Here is a 7,161-nt window from a genome sequence, read left to right as displayed (position 1 = left end):
GATTTTTTATAAAACTTAATCGCTTAATTTAAATTCTTGCAATAATAAATCGTTTTATGCGACATCTACCGCTCAAATTTCCAATTTAATATATCTAGTGTTACAATTGTGTAATAGATGGCGGTAATAACATATTATTTTTATAACTAAAAAGTTAACATACACAGTTAACATTCCTTTCAAAGTTAAAAAAAGATGTAAAAAAAGTAAAAAAAGATGGGGCGTTCCATTTAAAATTTTCGACTTTCTTACCATTGAATATGGAGAAACGATAATTCAATTTTTGACCACCCTGTATAAGATACTTTAATACAACAAATGACAATCTGTTTGACAACATCTCAAGAGTAATCGTGCCAATTTAGAGCTTTTTTGAATGAACGTTGGCTGAGATATAAGGTTTTAAAGAGCATAAAGTAATTTGCCAAAGAAAAACTTAAAAACAAAATAACTCGAAAACGGAAAATGGTAGGTACCAATAACTTTTATCAAAGTCAACTTATTTTGTCGAATATAATTAAAAGGTGCATTAAAAACTATAGCATTCCATTTAAAATAACGAAGTTGTGGTCTACATCCGGTAGACCGGAAGTGGCGGCCATCTTGAAAGTATTTTAGATCGAAAGCTTCGAATGAACAATCCATGTTGTCAAAATTTCAAACCGCTACGAATAGTGGTACCTAAAAAAGTTCTAACGAACCAGTTGCGTGAGACATCCGGTATAGGTCCTCTATAAAACAATTTAGATAGGAATTTGCGATCACGTAATTACACAAAAAAATGTGAAGTAATATACGTCTAATGTTTTGCACAAAATTTTATAGTAATATTCTTCTTTAAAGTCCTAATTTATATGAAAAGAAAATGAGTATGAATTTAAATAAAGTACTGCTTGCGTAGTACTACTTCCGGTTGACGAATTTAATTCAAATTTTGGCACAACATTACCCTTTTGGTCTTATAATCATATGCCAAGTTTCATAAAGCTAGCTAATTGCTAACACCAAAATAATATTTTCGATCGGGTTTTCTCACCGCTCGGACCACTTTGCATCGTAATGAAAGGTTTGCGACTTGCACAATTTCGGAAAGAGTACGTTTCCATAGAGGTTCGGTCATGGTATGGGCGGGTATTTCGATGGAAGCGCATACAGCGCTCATCTTTGTTGAAAATGGCACGCTAAATGCCCACCGTTATATCCAAGATATTCTGCAAGAAGCTGTCGTGCCCTATTCCCATTTTATTGGTGACGGATTCATGCTAATGCATGACAATGCTCGACCGCACGTAGCACGTGTGGTTAGCGAATATCTTGATGAGGTGGGTATTGAACGGATGGAGTGGTCAGCGTGCAGCCCGGACCTTAACCCTATCGAACATCTTTGGGATCAACTTCAGAGACGCATTCGTCGTCGTCCTGTCCTACCGGACAACCTTCAGGAGTTACGAATTGCTCTTGAAGAAGAGTTTACCGCAATTCCTCAGGAATCAATTACAAACCTAATCAGTTCGATGCCGCGTCGACTACATGACGTTATTTTGGCTCGTGGGGGGCACACACGTTATTAATTTTCGTGTTATTATTAATTATTACATTAAATTAAATTTTTTTTCTTGTTTATGTGTCCTTGTTTTTACTGCATATTAGAACTGAGAACAGATGTTTACAATAATGAAGGACGTACGCAATTCTGTAATTCTAAGAAAATGTAAGTGCTTCTGAAAAACTGTTTCGGGTGCCCAGTTTTAGTTTTCAAGGTCAGTGATTTAAGGCGCCACTTTTGGCCACAATGACTAAAATTCTGTATAGGCTTCTTTGGAAATTCCCGGCCACACCATCACAGAACCATCATCGAAACTTTCGAGTTTCATAATTGTATAGTCCACAAATCTTTCATTTCAACGTCTTCATATTCGCTCCTAACTATCGGGTGATAGTAGACAAAAACAATTACTCATCCGTAAAAAGGACCTCCATTGCACTACTCATTCCTCTATTGCTCGATCTCCCAATTCATATGTAAGCGCGCAGATTGAAGACGCGCACGTCGATATCTAAGAAGCAGCTTCGGCCCTTTGGCAGCCTTCTTGCAGCCAGACCAGTTCTAGCAAGTTTTCAGCGAATGGTTCTCTCACTGACATCAACAACACGCACCATTTGAAGACGATGCTTAGCTTATGCAGCTGTCGTTACAAATTTCGAGAATAAAAGTTTTTCTCATTTTTCTCACCCCGTATATGCTCAAATTAAAATCTGAACGAAAATTTCTATCGCAGGATTATTACAGAAGAATCAACCTTTCTATCAAAAAAAGAATCATCAAAATCGAATGCGCGGCTCGCGAGAAAGCTAGCTTTGAAGTTGTGGCAAATTTATAGTGGCCGGTTTTTTTTGCCGGTCAGTTTATAATACTCCTATATAACAAAAAATATAATATATTATTATACATATAAAATACAGGGTGCCCATTATGTATGGAATATTGTATATATCTTGGCAAGTATCAACTTTATAAAAAAACATTTTATACAAAAGTTGGTTAGTATTTTATTTGCCATAATAAGACACCATTCAATTGTTTTTATTTCAGAAAACAAATGAGCAACGAATATCATTTAATTTTTTTTAAATGGCAATGTACCCTTTTATTAGGCTTATTTGATAGAGATTTCTTTTCTCTTTATGATGACGTAAAATGTTTGTACCCTTACATCAGAAAATTTTTGCATAAAATGTAAAAATTGTTTATTAAGAAAATTTAACCAATAACATTAATCTAGATATCCGAGATCGTCAACTACCTCGAATTATTACCGTAAATTAAATCTACATACAAAATAAAACAAATAAACTAAAAATTAGTGTAAATGAAAATTATTAAACTTTGAAGACAAAACGAAATTAGCACTAAAATGGTTTTCACGACAATAAATGTTCAAAATGTTCACCATTAACTGCAAGGCAGTGGCCCAATCTATCATAAAAGGCTTGAAAAAAATTTCTTAGCGATCTGGGAGAAATAGCTGCAGCTTCATCTCTTATTCGTTGCTCTAATTCTGTCAGATTTTGAGGTCGGTTTACATAAACTTTAGATTTTAAATATCCGCAGAAGAAGAAATCGCAAGGTGTAAGATCCGGAGATCGGGGTGGCCACTCTACAGACCCTCTTCTGCCTATCCAACGGGCCGGAAATACCGTATCTAAATATCGGCGTACATCTAAATGATAGTGGGGCGGTGCCCCATCTTGTTGATACCAAAGATCATCAAGATTTTCTTGGCAAGCTGGGATAATTTGCTGTTGCAATAATTGTAAATAACGGTGACCAGTTAGAGCACCTCGAATAAAGAAAGGTCCAATTATGTGATCTGCACAAATTCCCACCCATACGTTTAATTTCTGTGGTGTTTGAGTATGATTTTGAATCATCCAATGGGGATTTTTAGCGGCCTAATATCGAGAATTTTGCTTATTTACATTACCATATAAACAAAACGTAGCCTCGTCAGAGAAAACCATATTATTGAGAAAATTTGGATTGCTGTTGATTCGCTCCATCATAAATTCACAAAATTCAACACGTCGACCGTAGTCATCTTCGGATAATTCTTGCAATAAAGTCGGTTTGTACGGATGTAAATTTTCTGCATGTAATATTTTGTGTATTGAACCTTTACTTAGAGCATGGTTTAAACATAACTGACGAGTTGAAATGTTTGGATTTTCTTCGATTTCTATGAGAATATCGATCTTTTTATCTTCATCTGTTGCAGATCTCTGCGGACCAGTCTTTGGCAGATCTTTAACGTTACCAGTTTCCCTAAAACGTTTCGAAGTTTTGCTAACTACTGATTGAGTGATTGGTTCTCGATGTGGATAACGCTCATTGAAAATTTCACATACTTCTAATTGTGTTCGTTTGCGATCCCCATAACCGACCATAATTAAAATTTCTATGCGTTCAGTTTCTGTTAAATGAACCATTTTTCTTTTTTGATCTACCAACTTATTTAAATAAACAAGATTCTGTCACATTCAATAGCTTACATTCAATTGTTAGGACAAATAAGATTTCGGCTATCTAGATTCATGTTATTGGCAAAATTAACTTAATAAACTGTTTTTACATTTTTTTCAAAAATTATCTAGTATAAGGGTACTAAAATTTTACGTCATCGTAAAGAGAAAAAAAATCTCTATCAAATGAGTCTAACGAAAGGGTACATTGCCATTTAAAAAAAATTAAATGTTAATCGTTGCTCATTTGTTTTCTGAAATAAAAACAATTGAATGGTGTCTTATTATGGCAAATCAAATATTAAACAACTTTTGTATAAAATGTTTTTTTGTAAAGTTGATACTTACCAAGATATATACTATATTCCATACATAATGGGCACCCTGTATAATAAATATTATAATAATCTAATTGGGGAGAATTTTATAATTTTGCCATCAAATATTATCAGTATTTTGTATAATACTCATTATTCTCTATGCAACATTGCAATCTGGTGGACATCGAAGTTACTAATCTTTCGCATGTATACTTGCCGTGAAACAATTCCCACACAACTGTAATGTTGCGGCGCAGATTACATTACATTACATTGCATTGACTATTCGCTGCTGGTTGGAGTGCTTGGGTATATTGGACTGTCGGGGTCTGCTCTCAATCTTATTCAGAATTATCTTTGTTACCGTTCACAGCGAGTAGCTTGTAATGGTGAGTTATCTGCACAAGTTGAGGTCGTGTCGGGTATGCCGCAGGGTTCTATTCTTGGCCCAATTCTGTTTTCAATTTATACTTCCCAACTGTGTTTGGCTGTAAAGCACTGTACCGCGCACATGTATGCTGATGATATTCAATTATACTACACTTTTCCAACATCAAATCTAGCTGTGGCTGAAAGTAATATTAATGCTGACTTGAAGGCCTTGGTCAATACTGCTAATGAGCACAGCTTAAGGATAAATCCATCTAAGTCATCGGTGATGGTCTTTGGGAGCCGGGGTGTTTTGGACGAAGTCAGGGATGGGTTGAGCTTGAAGATTGACTCTGATGTTTTGCAGGTTGCTGAAAGTGCAAGGAATTTGGGTATCATTATTGACAGTAAACTTAGATTTGACTCGTACATTGGTAGTCTACTGCGTCGTGCATATGCAGCGTTAAAATTGCTCTATAATAGTAGGCATTTATTGGAACAGCAACTGCGGATACGCTTGTGTGACGCCCTGGTTCTCTCGATCTTTAATTACGGTGATGTATTATATGGCCCTTGTATTGATAATATTCACAAGGTAAGAATTCAAAGAGTTCAGAATGCGTGCTTACGTTTTATTTATGGCATTAGGAAATATGCGAGTATCTCATACACCTTAAAATGGGTGGGCTGGTTGAATATGTCACGTCGTAGGGCCCTTCACTCTGCTTGCCTCTACCATAAGGTTCTGACTACCAAATGTCCACCATATTTATACAACAAAATTCAATTTCGAACAGACGTTCATAATATTAATATTAGGCACAGACATACGTTAACAATACCCCAGCATCGACTGGAAATTTTTAAAAGATCTTTCACGTATTGTGTGCCTGATTTGTTGAATAACTGTCCACTTTCGGTCTTGCAGGAATCTGAGCGGGTTTTCAGGGTGATATATACGTCTGAGTTATTGAATGAGCAGAATTGTGATGACATATGAATCAATTTTTTTTTTTTTTGTTGTTTTTTCTCTTTTTTCTTTCTTTTATTGTTTTTTCGTGTTTCTTCTCCTTTCCTTGTCTTAGCTCTTCTTATTTACTAGAAAGCTAGTCTTACTATTATGTATAATTGGTATTAATTTTAAGTTTTTGGTAACAACTAGTCTTTCTATTTCCGTTTGCCGTCATGAAGTTTAAGTTTATTTATACAAAATGTAGAAAAAGGACCAATGAAAAACAGCTGACCCACTGGGAATGCTGACGTGGTCCTTTTTAACTCATGGCATTTCATTTTGGTTTTATTTTAGTTTTTAAGTATTTTGTTATTGGGGTTTATAATGGTGCTATGGGTTAATAAACATTATTATTATATTATTATTATTATATCGGGTAGGCAGACCAACCAACCTTGCACCGCGACCCTAAGGATCTATTGTACCGCGATAGATATCGTTATCAAATTTCACAGTGCACTCCAATGCTCTTAACGAACATTAATACCTTGCTCGGCGAAAGGTCATTCAGATCCCTCGAGGAGATAAACTGCGACCCAAAAACGTGAATTTGGGCAGTTGCATAAAACATGCTCAACCGTCTCTACTTCCTCCGCATATCGTCGGCTAAACCCAACAAGTTGAGGTGTGCTTTTAATCGGCAGTGCCCACTAAAAACACCCATTAGAACTTTTATGCTACTACGGGCAAGTCCTAAAATATTCCCGGGTTTGACAGTGGCGATGTTAATAAACACCTGAGCATGTTTCATTTCAGGAGAACTGGTCCACAGTAGGCGAAGTCTCTCTTCAGCCCACAGTCCAATCCTATATTTGGCCATCGCAAATGATACACCAACTGCTGGTTTCGATTCCACAAACGCTTTAGCGCTGCCCTCTCGTGCTAGCTCATCTGCCGCTTCATTGCCAGCAACCCCAGAATGACCCGGAACCCAGATCAGAGAAAGTCTGTTATCACAACTCAGTGTGTTTAATGTTCCCTTACAATCATTAACCAGAGCCGACACCGTTTTCACGGCTTGCAGCGCCTGGAGAGCGGCTTGACTGTCTGAGAAAATTCGTACTGTCATGTTCTTCACCCCTTTCTCAAGAAGGATTTTAGCACCCATGTCTATAGCAAATACTTCCGCCTGGAGTACAGTACAGCACGTACCCAGGCTGTAGGCTTGCTTAATTCGAGGTGTCTGGCACTATACTCCTGCTCCGACCCCTTCCGGCGTTTTAGATCCATCTGTGAACACGCAAATATCTGCCTGAACCAGAGAATTTTCGTTTTCGATCCAGGACTGCCGCTCAGGCAGTACAATCTGGTATCGAGCATTAATCACTGATAGTGATACCGCCAAATCTGACGGCATTGATAGCACAGTATGTCGGAAGTACATGTCGGAACAGTTTTGAGCATATTGCTTAAATCTGTAAATGGTTGTTCTAGCCACTT

Source organism: Onthophagus taurus, chromosome 5, assembly GCF_036711975.1.
Source record: "Onthophagus taurus isolate NC chromosome 5, IU_Otau_3.0, whole genome shotgun sequence".
Lineage (NCBI taxonomy): Eukaryota > Metazoa > Arthropoda > Insecta > Coleoptera > Scarabaeidae > Onthophagus > Onthophagus taurus.
This window is presented reverse-complemented; position numbering follows the sequence as displayed.